This window comes from Vulpes vulpes, chromosome 2 (assembly GCF_048418805.1).
Source record: "Vulpes vulpes isolate BD-2025 chromosome 2, VulVul3, whole genome shotgun sequence".
Classification (NCBI taxonomy): Eukaryota; Metazoa; Chordata; class Mammalia; order Carnivora; family Canidae; genus Vulpes; species Vulpes vulpes.
In genome coordinates this window covers 43,596,594-43,614,676 of record NC_132781.1, presented here as the reverse complement: position 1 = coordinate 43,614,676, position 18,083 = coordinate 43,596,594, and the positions used below count along the sequence as shown (strand labels likewise).

Below are 18,083 nucleotides of genomic sequence, written 5' to 3'. Positions count from 1 at the left end.
TAAGTAGGGTTTAATGCAGAAGAAACAGAAAATGGGATTTTTCAAAATTTACTCTTTTTGAAATACTGAACTATTTATGTAACTTTTAATTTAGAAGTAAATATTGGAAAATAAAGAAACAAGTATGACATATAAACTGTATGTTTAGTTATCTTTTTGGTACTATTGTTTAAATATGTCACTGTAGAAATGTTAAGATGTATTATGAAGAAAAAACATTCAGAATGTTCCTTTTTAGCATTAACTGTTAACTGAAAAACTGTAAAGCAGATACATAAACCTCTTCAGTGAGACTAAAGAAACTTTGGGAAAACATCCAACATCTGCTTATCTTTCCTGCAGTGGAAATATTCATAATTGCAATGTGCAGTTTCCTCTGAATGAAGATAAACAGATTTCTGTTTGCTATACTTCTGTTTCAGAAGTACATTTACTGCATTCTTTAAATGTATTTAATTTTTTCCCCTGTCAGTTGGGGAGATACCAAAACATCTGATTGTTATTGGGGTTTTCTTAGCTTTTCTCGGACTCTTTTGATTCCAGATTTAGGGGCCACTTAAGGAAATATGTTTAGCCAAGCAGTTTCCCCCATTACCTAAACTACCATGTCTCTGACTTAGTTCAACATATTTTTATTATAAAATCCATGTTCTATAACTTTTTTTTTTTTTTTTAATGAATGCATAAACCAGCTTTACCTCCATTTTGGTTCTTTTGTTGGATACTAGGTCCTGGAGGCTGTCAGCCAGACACTGCTGGAGGGCTCTGCCCAGCCAGACCCTGGTGTTTTGATACAATGGTGATTCCTGGTTTAAAAACCTGTTTGTTCCAGTTCCCAGGAGACCAAACTGTTGAAATGTTTTACCCTTTGGACCTGGGCTCTTGGTCTCTGGTTAAGACATGGCAGGGTGAGTTAACTAAAAGATGTTCAAGGTTTTAAGTTAGTCATAACTATGCCAGAGTTTGTGATAGAGATTGCTCCGTGCATACTAGAGATTATACGTCTGCTCAGAATGAAATACAATTGAGCATTGGTTGTTCTTTTGGTTGCAAAGGAATGCATCATTAGTTTTTTTGGTTAGTGTCTTCCCCCCTCACCAGCTGAAATAAAACCCCACTGCTGTGATCCTATGCCTAGGTTTGAATCTCCTATCTTTAATGGGGTAGGCATACCTTGTCTAAATATAGCAAAGTGTAGACTTGGCCAGTATGGAGAGAGACAGCAGAATCACCTTAACCGGTCTTCAATACTAGTGTTACAATTAGATTTAAAGAAATAGAGGCACTGATCTAATTCTGCCAATAGGCTAAGATGCTCTTTCAAGCTGCTCAGCGTTCTTAGGTAAAAAGTTTTCTGCACTAAACCAATAAATTGTTTTAAAAGCTAATGTGAGTCACTTCAGAAAGATGGCAGAAGTTCGTGCCGTGTGAAAACATGCCTAGGGAGTGATTTCTCTATTTAATTGACCTAAAGTTAACATTTATTCAGGATGTAAAAGGTAAAGCATAAACTTTGTGTACCTTAGAATATCTCGTGTTTATATAGTCCCAATACTTGCTACTTTTTAGAAAGCTCACACAAACTTTTGTCTACTAAGAAGAAAGGACATTTGACCCCTATCCGTGTGAGACAGGGTAGATATATTAATCCTATTTTACGGATGAAGAAATTCAGATAAAGAGAAGTACAATGATTTTCTAGAGGGCTAAACGAATCAGTAATATGGCCAGTGCAGGTGATTCCAGTATACCACCCTTTAGTTCAAGCAGTCATCCATTACCCTTCTTTATGAGTGTGAAACTACCCCGGTAGTCTTCCTATATTCCTTTTTTTTTTTTTCTTAACTAATGCTGGGGTTGGAGAGGAATGGGATTCCACTTGCAGATAGATTTTCCAGTTGAAGCAGGAATTCAGTAAACAAATTCACTCTTTGGTTACTGAACAGAAACTGACAGGATTTAAGTCACATTCACAGAATAGTCTATCCCATTGTTACATAACTTTTAGGAGAGTTCTTTGAGAGTTATCTCTTCTGCTATGAAAAACCTAGTTGTATTTTTTAAAATTGTTTAATACCCTTGAAATATGGTGATGATTTCATCTTGAACTAATGGAGTACTTTCAAGATTTGTGGTGATAATCTCTTAAAAATCATAAACTTGGGGAGTTTATAATGTTATATCAGGAAGTTGAGATCCAGTTGTCTCACCTCATATTAATATGATTTGTTAGTGACTGAACAAGAATTCTTTTCTCTCTACCTCTTCATGTTTCTGTGCAAGAGGTGAGACACTAACTTCTTTTGTAAATAGAGAATCCTAAAGCGCTAAAACTGACTCAAAGGCTTTCAGCCATAGGTAAAGTGAGATTAGAAAACTCTGATCAGGGGCAGCCCGGGTGGCGCAGCGGTTTAGCACCGCCTGCAGCCCAGGGCATGATCCTGGAGACCCGGATCTAGTCCCACATCAGGCTCCCTGCATGGTGCCTGCTTCTCCCTCTGCCTTTGTCTCTGCCTCTCTCTCTCTAGCTGTGTCTCATGAATGAATGAATGAATAAATAAATAAATAAATAATCTTTAAAAAAAAAAAAACAAAAAAAAAGAAAACTCTGATCAGGGGCGCCTGGGTGGTTCATTTGGTTAAGCATCTGCCTTTGGCTCAGGTCATGATCACAGGGTCCTGGGATCGAGCCTCACATCAGTCTCCTTGTCCGTAGGGAGCCTGCTTCTCCTTCTTCTCCCTGCTTGTGCTCTCACATGCGTGCTCGCTCTCTCTCTCAAATAAATAAATGAAATCTTTTTTAAAAATTTAAAAAACATCCATCAAAAGATGAATGGATAAAGAAAATGTGGTTTATGTATACAATGGAATATTACTCAGCCATTAGAAACGACAAATACCCACCATTTGCATCAACGTGGATGGAACTGGAGGGTATTATGCTGAGTGAAGTAAGTCAATCGGAGGACAAACATTATATGTTCTCATTCATTTGGGGAATATAAATAATAGTGAAAGGGAATATAAGGGAAGGGAGAAGAAATGTGTGGGAAATATCAGAAAGGGATACAGAGCATAAAGACTCCTAACTCTGGGAAACGAACTAGGGGTGGTGGAAGGGGAGGAGGGCGGGGGGTGGGGGTGAATGGGTGCCAGGCACTGAGGGGGGCACTTGACGGGATGAGCACTGGGTGTTATTCTGTATGTTGGTAAATTGAACACCAATAAAAAAATAAATTTATTTAAAAAATTTTTTTTTAAAAAAACAGGGATCCCTGGGTGGCTCAGCGGTTTAGCACCTGCCTTTGGCCCAGGGCGCAATCCTGGAGTCCCAGGATCGAGTCTCATGTCAAGCTCCTGGCATGGAGCCTGCTTCTCTCTCCTCCTGTGTCTCTGCCTCTCTCTCTCTCTCTCTCTCTCTCTCTCTCTCATAAATAAATAAATCTTTAAAAAAAATTTTTTAAAAACATAACCCTCTGGTCAGTTGAGTCCTAGCTAAGTGTGTACCTACTGTTTACTGCTTCCCCCAAGTCAGTGAAAACATGATCTGAGAACTGGAAGTTTATTTGTGGAAAAGTTTGATATAGCCACCTTATCATACTTTCCATCCTATTTCACTCGAACATCTTGTTTACTGTTATGATCTCTTTTGTAGAAGAGAAGAAGTGAAGATAGTTGCTTATTACAACATGGCAACTGTATTGTAATTTAGTTATATAGTGAATCAAATCTCATTTCCCAGACTTATCCAGTCCTTTCCTCTGGATAGCCTGTGGGTGGTTCATCTGTAATATAAATTCTCTTAAAACTCCCCAACAGCTGCGTTTTATACAAGCACTGATTTTAGAGGTGGGGAATTTAATTACCTGTCTTTTAATAGTGTTTAATAACAGGTATTTTAATTTAGCTGAGAGCCAAAGAGATTTAGCACTACTTGCTTAACAGTTCTTCATTAATATCCTATTCTGATGTAATACAAATGAATTTATAAAATTCACTTGGCCTTCCTTTGGTGGACATTCTGATTATCTTTTGCTTATTACTATGTTTAGACAACTAAGTTTGCTGCCTTTATGAATGGTTTAAAATGGTAGTTCCAGAACTTAGCTGCATTATCATTCACTTAACTTGAGCCCTCACTATATCATCAACGTATTGTCATATCCGTTGAATGGGGGAGAAGGAAGGAGGGAAGTCCTTTGTGTAAAAACATTCTCCTCAGCTGTTCTTCCTAGATGCTGGAAGTTTGGTGCCTGGCAGGAAATGATACAGACATGTGTGATAACAAAGTGACATGAGGAAGAATTGCCTCTGAGGTTCTCTGACTTGCCCAGGATGATTGGCTGTCAGCTGGCAGATAGACAGGGTAAGGCAGATTTTATCTCAAAAATCTAAGGATTAACGAAGTATAACTTATGAGAAAGAAATCTTTGGACAAAGCAGGTGGTATGAAAGCTGATAGCCATGTAAATATACTTCTTTGATCCTCCTGGGTGAGAGTCTTAAAGCATTGGAATTTGTTAAAGGGAATAAATGATCTGTCTGAAGAGTCAGGAGGTAAAAGAAAAAGCATTCTTTGAGTGCAAGAAATTTGTGTGTATCAAAGCTTTTCTCTCTCAGGTTTTTCTGACAATTTTCCATCTGTACCAGAAAGTAAGCTAGACAAATATCCCCAAGATATCCATCTTCTCTTCCTTCCCATTAGCTCTGATCAAACCACCTTTCTTGCTCACCTGGAGTATGATCTGTCTCCTTTTTTCTAAGTTTTAACCCCTTCCAATCCATTCTCCATGCTGTAGTTGGAGAAATCTTTCTGGAAATGCAAACTTTGGATCTCTGTTATCCTCAGAGTAAAGTCCAAATTCTTTGGCAAGTTGTATAAGACCAAAATTTTAGATCTGTGCCCCACTTAACTTCTCCCCATCTTTATTGCGGCCCTGCCTCCACTTTTGCACAATATAATGAGATTATATTAGCAGTTTGTCATATTATATTAGCAGTTGTTATATGTAACAAATTTATATAAATCTATAGATTATCACCTCCATTGTCATGTTAGCAGTAAGTGGAGCTTTAGAGGCTCCTGTGCCTGACCAAGAGGTGTCTAAAATCTTTTGCAGTTAACTTGCCCCGAAGGCAGATGTAAGATAGTAACCCACACAACACACCCAACTTCTCAGAAAAGGGAAGTTCAAGACAGAACACCAATTAGGACTTTGTGAGAACTTTGCAAGTAAGTTGAAAGTTCTTTTGTGAGAGAAGTTCCCCACTCACATCAAGCATGACTGAAACTGCAGACAAGTAGAAAGCCTTTTCCTGAAGTCTGTGTTGCAGACATGTGGGCTTAGGCACTTGCTCCATGAGCTCCAAAGGTTTTACACAGTGATTTTCACACTGAATTACCCTCCAAAGTGTGCTTGAGTCTTTAGCACTGTCCCTGTTATTTGCAGATCACATTTATTAAACGCTGTACATGGCGTTAGACTGGCCACTATGTAAAGCAGTGTGAAGGCACTCTCCCTTCATTGCCTTACACAGGAAAGCCAACAATTTAGACCCAGGAATATTCATCTTGCTAGACAGAATAAAGTTTATTTTTTTTAAAGATTTTATTAATTTATTCATGAGATACACAGAGAGAGGGAGAGAGGCAGAGACACAGGCAGAGGGAGAAGCAGGCTCCATGCCGGGAGCCTGACGTAGGACAAGATCCCAGGACTCCAGGATCACACCCTGGGCCAAAGGCAGGCGCTAAACTGCTGAGCCACCCAGGGATCCCCCAGAATAAAGTTTAATAAACAAAAGCAAGATAGTAGAACAGATAAATGCATTATTATTTTTTGCTTTTACATGAATTCTTTTGTACATAATCATTTTTATTTGGAGTTGGAACAAGAAGAGAGGAGTAGGCCATCTTGCTTCCCACTTGGATTTTTACATAGGAGATTGTGCTCTATCTTTCCTACCACAAAGATAGTTAAAAGAGCCAAATGCAAAGAGCCAAAATGACACTGCGGACAGCCTCCATCACTTGAGTGGAGAACATAGGGGCAGCTGAATCCTCCTTGTTTGAGTAGTAGACATTGCTAATGGCAAAGCATTTTGGGCAGAGAGGTGGTTCATAAATGAAGAATTTAATCTAAGAAACTCTGTGTTTCACAGCCCTCAGGGTTCTAATTGTTGGTTTCTTCACAGCTCACTTTCTCTCAGGCCCCACCCCTCACTTTGGAGAACTTGTTGACAACAGCTTTACTTTTTCAAGTCTTGCACAAAGGCAGATGTCTCTGAAAAGCAGCTTACGCAAAACATCTGTGTGCTTGACTCCGTTCCCACGGTGTGTTTTCCTGTACTGCTTTTTTTTTAAGGGGGGGGGGCTTTTTAAAAATTGAAAACACAGTATAACATCATTAAAGAGAAATTTGCAAAAAGAGAAGACTGTCACCCACAATGTCACCTTCCTTTGCTAATAGCCATTTCCACTCCTACCATATTACCTTCCCATTCTTCACATGCATGGCTTTTTTTGCCTGGTTATGGCCTTTTTCTTAAGCAGAAGTTCAGGTACTTTGTTATATAGCCACTTCCCTGTTTTTTTTTTCCCCTGACTCTAGCATAATTTGGTTTTGGGTCTTGAGTTACTGAAAGGGCATTGCAACTTTATCAGCATTTTGTCAGTGAGTTCTGGTTTTTATTTTCCTTTCCTACACCCAAGTATTCTAGTTTTTAGAGTATAACTGAGACCCAACTTTTATTTTTAAAAGTAAGACATATGTATGTGTAGGATTTTTAATTTCATTAACACTTAAAAACTGGTATTTTAAATTACATTGATTTTTAAGGCACATTACTGGGTCCACTCCAGGACAGCCTTATTTAGAAAAAAAAAAAATGTGGGAATCCCTGGGTGGCTCAGCAGTTTAGCACCTGCCTTCGGCCTAGGGCATGATCCTGGAGTCCCAGGATTGAGTCCCGCATTGGGCTCCCTGTGTGGATCCCGCTTCTCCCTCTGCCTGTGTCTGTCTCTCTCTCTCTCTGTGTCTTTCATGAATAAATAAATAAAATCTTTAAAAAAAAATAAAAATAAAAAAACATGTCTACAATGTAAAACTATTACATTGTAATAGTTTAATTTGCTGTTAAAAATACTTATTAAGGCTTTAAGATATGCCCGTGAAGATAGAAATAGAATGTATGTATTTTTTTTACCTTAATAGATAACAAAAGATATACAAGAAACAGAAAAGCAAATCGAAAACACAAATTAGTCCACATGTCAGCATTCATAGTAAATATAAACAAACTTACCAATTCATACAGCCAAAAAAAAAGTGTCTATATATTTTGCCCTGCATGTGTGTGCAAGCCTTAACTCTCCCAACACGGACTAGTGTTGTTGGTGGCAGTGCTTCACTTGTAACTGGTTGTCTACCTTGTCAAGCTGTTTATACATCTCACCTTGTGTTCTCTAATGGTGAATAAGGCCATATCCATTGTCTCTCATTATTCTCTCATTATTCTTCCTTTCTTATTTCTTTCAAAAAAGAATGAAATGGACCGTATCTTCTTGTTTTACTAAAATAAAATATCTTCAGCCACCTTCCTTTTAGAAACTGTGGTCCCCTGTGCTTAGATGTTTAAAGGATAAATCTCTGGGGTGGCAGCGTCCTCTGATTAAGCAAGTCTATAAGACACATACAGCCTCATTGTTGGGTACCATGTGAGAAAATGGTAGGATTAGGACTGCAGCTCTCCTTCCAGTCATTGTACAAAAATTTTGCCTTTTGACTTAAAATCAGTTCCTTTTGTTCCTTATGTTTTCCTTTGTTTTGAGTTGCCATTTGGGAGTTTATAGGAGCTAGCTCAACCAGTACCTAAAAGCAGTCTAGGTATGGAATTGTACATCTGTTGCTACACTGGAGCAAATATGTGACTTTTTTTTTAAGATTTTATTTTTAAGTAATCTCTATGCCCAACATGGGGCTCAAACTCACAATTCCAAGATCTAGACTCACATGCTTCACTGATTGTGAGCCAGCCAGTTGCCTGAAAACCCGAAAATATGTGATGTTTTAACTTTTTTCTTTAGTTTTTTAAAATATTTCATTTACTTATTTTTGCAAGAGAATGAGTTTGGGTGGGAGAGAGAGAGAAAAGCAGACTCCCCTAAGCAGGGAACCCAATATGGGACTCATTCTCAGGACCCTGGGATCACAACCTGAGCCAAAGGCCGATACTTAACCAACTGAGCCACCCAGGTATCCTTAACTTTTTTCTTTCTTTCTTTCTTTCTTTCTTTCTTTCTTTCTTTCTTTCTTTCTTTCTTTTTTTAAGATTTTCTTGATTTATTTGACAGAAAGAAAGCACAAGTAGGGGCTGCAGCAGGTAGGGGCAGAGGGAGAGGGAGAAGCAGACTCCCAGCTGAGTAGGGAGCCTGATGTGGGGCTCCATCCCAGGACCCTGGGATAATGACCCAAGCTGAAGCAGATGCTCAAACTGACTGAGCCACCCAGTTTTTTTGTGCCCCAGTTTTTTTTCTTTAAAACACATATGAGATTGAAATTTATACTTGGATCATTTTGATTGGAATATTTTTATTTTTTTCCAAATCCTAACTAAAATGTTTGGAATTCTTATTGCTTCACATTGCACTCTAGGGTATTGCAAAATACTACTATGTGATTTCTTTATTTCTAACTCTCTGATTTCTTATGAATAGTATTTGGAAAATAGGGAAGAAAGTGCTTTGGGTCATTGCTTCTTCATGAATTGATTTAAAGTGTGCATTTAGTAAATCTGAAAAATTAATTATTAAACATTAGATTAGGCATCAAGAAAGCTCAACAGATTAAATTTGCAAGGATCAAGTGGGGTAAACTTTTTATCTCCACTGGTGGTGCAATTCTAGGATGAGTCTATAGTGATTAAGGAGGAAGAGAGTAGGGCAGCCCGGGTGTCTCAACAGTTTAGCACCGCCTTTAGCCCAGGGCCTGATCCTGGACACCCGGGTCGAGTCCCACATCAAGCTCCCTGCGTGGAGCCTGCTTCTCCCTCTGCCTGTGTCTCTGGCTCTCTCTCTCTCTCTCTCTCTCTCTCTCTCTCTCTCTCTGTCTCTCATGAATAAATAAATCTTTAAAAAAAAAAAAAAAAGGAGGAAGAGAGTAGGAAACAAGCAACATTGGATTGGTTTAACCACTGTGAGCTAATTAAGGCCCGAGACTGCCACTTACTTTCTCTTTTTCCTTTCCCTTGACAACCCCTTAAATTGTCCTTTGAACTTTGCCTTTTACTATGTTTTTCTTCTCCTTCTCATTCTCTTCCTTTTTCTCTTCCTCCATCATCATCACTATTTTTTAGAAGTTAACTGTTTTTATAAGTGTCAAAACCTAAGAACTGGCAGCAGTGTTTCTTCTGGATTTCATTGTGCCAAGGGGATCTGTAATATGCATTAATATAGTTATGAAAATAAGGATTTGCTCAAGGACTTTAAAAAGTCAGTGCAGTGATAGTAAAGAAAACCAAGCAATAGGTTTAAAAGACATTCAACATACTTCGCCATGCCTTTTCATATTTCCCTTTGTTTGATATTTAAGAATAATTATTTTGGGGGCACTTGGCTGGCTCTGTTGGAAGAGCATGCAACTCTTGATCTTGGGGTTATAAGTTTGAGCTCCACATTGGGTGTAGAAATTCCTTAAGAGTATAAATTTTTGAAGGATTTTCAAGAGTGTATGTTAGCAAATTATTTCATTTTCTTAGACTAGTAAGGTAGAGAACAACTCTAGGAGAAATGATAAGGAAAATTGATAAGGAAAATGATAAGGAAAATTGACAGACTGGTGTTTTACAGACTGTTTTAAATGTTTGTGGCCAGGGAGTTTTGAGAATTACTTGTAAGACTACAATAAAGTAGCACTGAACTGACTCAATTTAAAAAGAAACCAACTAACCAACCCTTGGTTTTCTGATATTTGAGAATTCTCATTTAGAACCCAGTTGGTACTTTAGTGGGTAGGCTACAATGAGACTGCATTGTACAGAAAGAACTCAAACTACTAAAGAAGCCATGGAATGGAATTTAGAGAAAAAAAAAAACTTGGAAATAGGCCTGAATTTTTATCCCTGCTCTATCATACTAATTATGTAATTGGTAAGCTGAGGCAAGTTACTCTCATCTATGCTTCTTCATCTATGAAATGGGAAGAATGACTTCCTTTACTAAAGTTGTTGTGAGTTAGTAATTAAAACACCAGACTTCATGCCTGACACAGGGTGGATATTCCAATAAATGATAATCCCAGCATCTTTAAGTTTATTTTGTTGTGCTCAGAACCAACACCTAACCACTTCCACCACCATGACACAACTCCCAAAGAGAACCTTTTGGTGCAATTATATCAAATTGCAAGTTTTCACAAATTAAAGCCTGTGAAATAATGGTAAAGTTGTTGTCATTATTATCAACAAAAAGCTATCTAGTAGACAGTTTATTTTATAGGTCTAAACCTCTAGTAATAGATCTGAGCTACAGAACCAGTGTAGAAGCTGTAGTAAGCAGTTTTCAGGATGGTTCCCATTGATTCTTGGCTTGGAGTATTTACATCCCTGTGTAGCCTCCTCCTACATTAAATATGGTTGACTTGTATAACTAATGGTGTGTTGCAGAAATTATGGTGTGGAGGGGTGCCTGGGTGGCTCAGTCAGTTGAGCATGCAACTCTTGATTTCGGCTCAGGTCATGGTCTTGAGGTCATGAGATTGAGCCCTATGTGGGGCTCTACGTTCAACAGTGAATCTGAGGATTTCTCTCCCTCACCACTCCCTACTCACATGCATACTTGCTTACATGTGTGCTCACTTTCTCTAAAAAAAAAATAATGAATGAATAAATCTTTAAAAATAAGTAATCTTTAAAAAAAAGAGAAAAATTATGGTGTGTAACTTCCACAGTTAAGTCATAAAACATTGCATTTGTTCTCTTCAGGATCATTTACTCTGAGGAAAGACAGCTGACATGTCATAAGAGTACGCAGGGTGAACAGTGCAGAAGTTTACATGGCAGAGAACTGAAGTCTCCTATCAGCCATCTGAGGGAGCCTTTTTTTTTTTAAAGATTTTATTTATTTATTCATGAAACAGAGAGAGAGGCATAGACATAGACAGAGGGAGAAGCAGGCTTCCTGCAGAGATTCTGATGCAGGAGTCAATCCCAGGACCCCAGGATCATGACCTGAGCCAAAGAAACGCTCAACCACTGAGCCACCGAGGTTCACGTAAGGGAGCCATTTTATTTTATTTTATTTTATTTTATTTTTTATTTTTTAAGATTTTATTTATTTATCCATGAGAGACACAAAGAGAGAGAGAGAGGCAGAGACACAGGCAGAGGGAGAAGCAGGCTCCATGCAGGGAGCCGGACGTGGGTCTCTAGGATCAGGCCTTGGGCTAAAGGCGGTGCTAAACTGCTGAGCCACCCGGGCTGCCCAAGGGTGCATTTTTAGGAGCAGATCTGTCCGTCCTCATCAGGGCTTCAAAATGCCTGCTGCATCCTGATAATGAGACCCTGAGCCAGAACCACTCAGTTAAGGGGCTCATGAATTCCTTACCCACAGAAACTGTGAGAGAATGAATGTTCTTTATATATATACATATATATTTTTTTAATTTACTTATTCATGAGAGGCACAGAGAGAGAGACACAGGAAGAGGAAGGAGCAGGCTCCATGCAAGGAGCCCGAAATGGGACTCAATCCCAGGTCTCCAGGCTCACGCCCTGGGCAGAAGGTGGTACTAAACCACTGAGCCAGCCAGGCTGCCTGGGAATTAATGTTCTTTTTTGTTTTAAGCTTCTACTTTTTAATTTGTTATTCGGCAATAAATAACTAATCAGAAGTCATCTTTATATAGAACAAAGTGGCCATGAGGGTGGTGAAGAGACTGAACAAAAGAGAGTCACAAGAGAGGAGATTATAGCCAGAAATTGGGAATTTGGTTTCTGAAATCAAGTCCATTAAGATCTGATGCCTTCCAAAGGGACTCTGGGAGTTAGAAATCTGGAGTCCAGGTTAAGGTCTTGGAACATTAGGAGGATGAGAAATTTGGGGACAAAACTTGCATGTTCATCTATATGAACAATGGAATCTCCTAAGATTATAGTAGAAATCAAAGTGAAAGAGAAGATTGAGCTAGGTGAGAGGTATTAATATTAAGTAAAAGATAGTGACAAGGATGTCCAAAGATGACAGCAGCAAAGAATAGAAGATGGCCTGAACCTCATAAGAAGCTTTGCATTAGGGCGAAAGAGAAATCTGAAAACAGATTTGGGTTGGACATTTTGGCCAAGTGCTTAAAACAGCTTGCATTCCTTCTGCAGGTGTGTTTTAAATACCTGGGAAGGTATTTGGTGAATCATGTAAATGAAATGATGAACAGTTTTTCTGAATTAATATCTTTTTGTTTTGTCTTGTTTATTCCCACCAACTATTTTAAATTTGGTCTCAAGTAATATTGGTCATGTCTTGGTAACCAATACATCTGGCAATTTAAATACTGAGAAAGAACTGTTCAGGTCCTTTACTTTTTGGTCCAGACAGCTTTTAAGCTTTACCTTTTTGAAAGAAGTATTTAAGTCTAGAGTTTAAGGCCACATGACTGAACAGCTTTGTTACTCAGCTTGTAAAGGAAATGGGCTCCTCTCCCTTGAGCTGAGACAGTTTCTCCTTTCCTTGGGGGAAAACCTTCTTTAGAACAAGATTCTCGATCATTTCTGGCCTTTATTATTTTCAGGTATGTTCCCTCTAAACCCACTTTGTTGAGAGTTTTTATCATGAGCAGATGTTGAATTTTGTCCTGTGCTTGTTTCCCTACATCTATTGAGATGATTATGTGGTTTTTATCCGTCATTTTGTTAATGTGATATATCATGTTGATTGATTTGCAGATGTTGAACTATCCTGAAATAAGTCCCATTTGATCATGGTGAATGATCCTTTCAATATATTGTTGAATTTGGTTTGTCAGTATTTTGTTAAGGATTTTTGCATCCATGCTCGCCAGGGATATCAACCGTAGTTATCTTTTTTTTTTTTTTTTTGTAGTGTCTTTGTTTGGTTTTAGTATCAGGATAATGCTGGCCTCATATAATAAATTTGGAAGTTTTCCTTCCTCTTTTGTGTTTTGAAAATTGAGAATAGGTATTAACTCTTTAAATGTTTGGTAGAATTCACCTGTGAAACCATTTGGTCCTGGACATTGTTTGACTTTTTTGATTGCCATTTCAATTTTGTTGCTAGTAAATGGTCTGTTCAGATTTTCTATTTCTCGCTGATTCAATTTTGGAAGATTGTATGTTTCTAGAAATTTATCCATTTTTTGTTTAGTTTATTGGCACATAATTTTTCATATTTGTCTCATAATCCTTTATATTTCTGTGCTGTGAATTACTTCTCCTCTTTCATTTCTGATTTTATGTATTGAATCCTTCCTCTTTTTCTTTTGCATTCACTTCTCCAGTTGGCTTTCTTGCCCTCCTTCCTAGGCCCCATGATTTTCCTAACTTTTTACTTTTGGCATCTAGTTTTTGATATTTTTTTAAAGCAAGTTTAATAGTCAACAAGCTTATTAAAGGAAAAAGGGGGAGAAAGCAACTTTAAGAAATACAATTAAAATATTTGCCTCATGGGAATATGTCTAAACTTTCCCCCACTCAAACCTGAACTTTGTCTTCAGGATACTGTGAAAAATAGAACAAATATCACACCAAGCTTTGCAGTAAAATCCTGTCTTTGTTCTCTTTAGATGAACTGACCAGATGTGTTTTTAACTGCTGGTTGCTTCAAATTATTAGACCTGTAGTATGTCCTGTTGTGAGAGTGCTCGCTTCGGCAGCACATATACTAAAAATGTCCCGTTGTGAGAACATCTAACTCAGGATAAAGGGTTAAAGTGTTGCCCTGGGTGTCAGATGACGGGGTTTAGTCTAGGTTCTACCTAACCATCTGCATGACTTGCGACAAGTCATTAAATTCTTTGAACTTCAGTTAATATATCAGATCCTCTGTTGCAAGCTCAGAAATGAATTTTAACAATCTTAACCAGAATATTTGTTAGAAGGAAGTCAGAGCTCACGTATGGACAGGAGGCTTAGAGAACAGGCAGGAGCCAGGGGCATTCAAGGAAGGCCAGGAAGTAGGAGCAAACTGGTCTATACCTTTCTCCCCACAGTGAATGTTACCATCCCCCACTCTCTCTACTCCTTTGGGTCACCTGTCTTAAGACTCAGGGAGAATATCCAACTGGCCAGGCCCAAACTACATGCCAGGTTCCTGGAAAGCCCCTTGAAGTTCAGAATGGGAAGCTATCAAGACTAGGCACATTTGGGGGATTCCCCAAATGGAGACCAGAGATCTGTTTCTGGACAGCCAAAAACAACAAATGTCAATTCAGATGTACACCAGTCTGTAGAAATTGGAAGGTTGAGTGGTAAAATTATTGATCCTACATTCTGTTTCTGTCTGAACATTTCTAAGATGCACGTTTGAGACAAAATGGAATCATTGCAAGATCTTACCAAGTGAATGAATATCCAGAATGAACAAAACAAAAGGAATTTTCTGGGTTTGTTTTTTTCTCCCATTTATGATTTATAGGGAAAAGGCCAGGAGGATAGACCTGAAAGTGTTTGTCCCTCAGCCTTAAACAAATAGACCTTTGCTTTTCTTCTTAGACTGTAGAAAAGTAGGAAAGGGGAAAAACAAACAGCTGCATCTGAGAGCATTTGTGCTGGGCATTGTGCAAGATACTTTGAGTGGAAGATTAGCTGTAACTAAAATGGTCTGATGGTTGTAGTTAATGAATAAGAACTTAGAGTCCTAAGTCCTTCTCTTCTTTGCCAGCAATTGGTCTACTAATGTACCCCCAACTTTTGCTTGTCTGTCAATGAGGAGAGAAATAATCCTGTTGCCTGCATTCATAGACATGTGTCTGGAGTTCATACCTTGAGGAAGAGGGTTCCAGGTATTGATTCCTGTTCTAATACTGTCATTGGAATATATGACCTTGTATGGTGGGGATGGGATTGGGGAATATTTAATTACAGGGAAGAGTACATATGATATTTGGATGTAGATTTTCTCACATTATAGTCTAGTCCCTAAGTTCTTTTAGGCTTACAGATCAAACTTCTCACTACTTGGAAATATGCTTTTGATTTTTGCAGCAATGTTTCAACATCAAAGCACAATGACTTTTTCCTTCCTGTTTTTTTTACTTAGCCAAACTTTTTAGTAGGTAGTGGTATTGATAGTTCTGTAGTCTTTTGGCCTCTGGTCTGATATTTGAAGCTTTTTATTATGAAATTTCCTTTCTATTTGATATGGTCACGCTAAATGGGGACATGAATTCCTCTCCACTTAAGGAATTGACAGAAGCTCTCCTAGTGCCCTGAATCTGAAAATTAAACAACTAAATGAGCAGAGAACATATATCAAGAAAAGGAGAATGTTAGAGTAGAATATATTTGAAACGTTCTCCTAGATGAATATTCCTCAAGACAAAAATAAAAGTTTATGTTATGTGTATTTTAATTTTATATGATTTTATATAAATGGCAACCATCTTACTTTGTGCAATATATAGGTAAAATATAATTTACCTATAAACTTTGGCTTAGACAGAAATACCAAACATTACAAACACAAACATGAAAATCTACTTCAATTTAATATATTTACTTGTAAATACAAAGGGAAGCACATTTAATATATATGTGTTGAAATAGAAGTATTGCATCCATTTTCTGAAACCCAATTTCCCATAGTAAATGATCCATTTCTTCATGTATATTTTTTGTAAAACAGGAGACTATCCAATTGATAGTCCACAATTTGGCCAGGTGTGTTGTTGCTTTATTTTGCTTCCTTGGTCTTTCTGCTGGTCATGGATGATCACCCAGGCCACATTCTTCAAAAATTATTCCACCTGCAGAACAGTTAAGTATTTTCTTCCATTAGTTGACCCTTTCCTCTACACTGTGCCTGAGAACAAACTGCCGGTTAACAAATCTCATGCTTTAGGAAGTGATTTTGATTGGGAGAGATTAGCACAGAGTGCTTCCCCAAATCTATTTAAAACAGATCTTTCCTCCATTTTCAAGACTGAAATGCTACTGTCATTCCCATCAGAAGTTACAGTTCTTTTCTCTACTGTCCAGCCCATCTGGATTCATCTCTCAGCCAGATGTTCTTGATTCCCCTCAGTGTATAGTCTTTCTGTTTGTAGCATTGATAAGGGAAACAAAGCATGAGAAGAGTTGAGATCTGGATTTATTTCGGTCCTTTTCTTTCACTCCTGTACTCTTAAATTCTATTCTGTTGAAAGTTCTGTGGGAAAATATTGCATTTCATCTTACATAAAGTATAGCATAAAACAAGAACAGCATAATAGTGATTCAGAGCATGAACTTTCAAGTTAAATCTTGGTTTGAATTCTTGCTCTGAGGATTACTAGCTGTGTGATCTTGGACAAATAACTAAGAATCTGTTGAGACCGTCAGTCTGACTATGTATAAATTGGGGGTGAAAAGAAATAGTGCCTACTCCATAGGATTATTGTGAAGATTAAATGAAATGCTTAGCTTAGTGCCCAGCATACACTAGGCATTCAGTCAAATTAGTAATTACTAGCTATTCACATGTCTGATTAGGAATGATTTTCTCTTTTGTTGAGCAAGTAATCTTTATGGCAAGAGAGGAATAGACAATCTTCAGTTGTATTCTTTCTTAATTTTTTAAATTTAAATTCAATTTGCCCACATATTGTATAACACCCAGTGCTCATCCTTCAATAGTATTCAGATAAAGATGTCACTCTGTTAGAAAGATGATCCTGTGTCATTTTCTTAAGGAGCTAAGTAATCTCCATCTTTAGACAGAGAAAGTGGTATCCTCTTTATCTTGCATTTTCCTTAATATAGAGGTTCTAAAGTCCTTTTGGTTTTGTGTTTAATTTAGACATCTGTAATCACCCATGGATGGCTCCATAAAATTTAATGGTGAAATCCTGTTTCTGTTCCAGAATTGGTCAACTCAGAAAATGTGTAGAAGTTTTTACTTGCTCTCTAAATTTTTAAATAGAAACCACCTCTATGTTGATTGAATCTTCAGGAAGCTTTTTCAGAAAGACCAATACTTACATAAATGAATCTCTTGCTGTTCTAGCAAAATATACTAAGCTTTTACCTTACAGTGAAGTACATGTGAATTACACATAATTAAATTTACATATAATTTTATTCATCTGCAAATAAAGCAGTTAATTTTCAAGTTGAATTTGAACCACCTAACCCTATTGTTGTGAATTTTGTTTTTTCACTTCCACACCATTATACTGCTGTCCCATCTGTGATAGCATTTATAGAGCTTTTTGACTTTTGCTCAGTGATGATAAAGGGTTTTTGTAATCAGTCACACTTTTATTTCTGGTCCCCTGTAACCAACAGTATATGCCACTTTCGTGATAACTGGAGAGTCATAATCTGTAGAATAGAATAAAGAGGATTGACTGTATCATACAGAGTGTGTCTGCCATGACTCTCTGGGAGCCTGTATTGCACCTTAGTACGGCAGTCTCCTGACCCAGCTGTATCTGTTGCGCATTTTATTCTCTCAGAAAAGTTCACTGAGGTTTGTGTAAGTGATTCAAATAGAAAAGATTCTTTTCTCTTATGTTAGTTTGACTCCTGGTCTGTCTTTTACAATCAGGAATTTTTTAGGTAGCTTTGAAATAAGCAAGGGTCCCTGGCCCTCCCCGTGTGAAAGCACTTGCATACATTTTAAAGAACACACTTGGATTTGCTTTAAAGTATGAGCAAGAATAAATGTATCAAACCAGGAAGTTCATTCTTAAACTAGTGTTTGCCAAAGAGAAACTGCCTCTGTCTCAGAAAAGGAATGACTGAAGTATGCTTGGTTGTTTTTAAGCTCTCTACAAATACACTTCTTTTGTGGATGTTGAGACCACTTTGCTTACCAGAAACCAAAGTGCCCACAGCTGTAACTTTGTCTGGTGATAGGTAGAATATTGGCCTGT

The 18,083-nt window shown here is 37.8% G+C and overlaps 1 protein-coding gene across 6 annotated transcripts in view; it reads left to right on the top strand.

Annotated features, from left to right (window-relative positions):
- SSH2 (slingshot protein phosphatase 2) overlaps positions 1-18,083 on the top strand; it is a 235,283-nt gene that overhangs the window by 151,496 nt on the left and 65,704 nt on the right. Inside the window, exon 1 of one of the 6 annotated variants that reach the window (XM_072747906.1) lies at positions 14,899-15,011. The exons of the other annotated variants lie outside the window; for them this stretch is intronic. The gene's annotated coding sequence lies outside the window, so the exon portion shown is untranslated. Of the gene's footprint in view, positions 1-14,898; positions 15,012-18,083 lie in introns of those variants that run through there. 6 annotated transcript variants of the gene reach the window in all.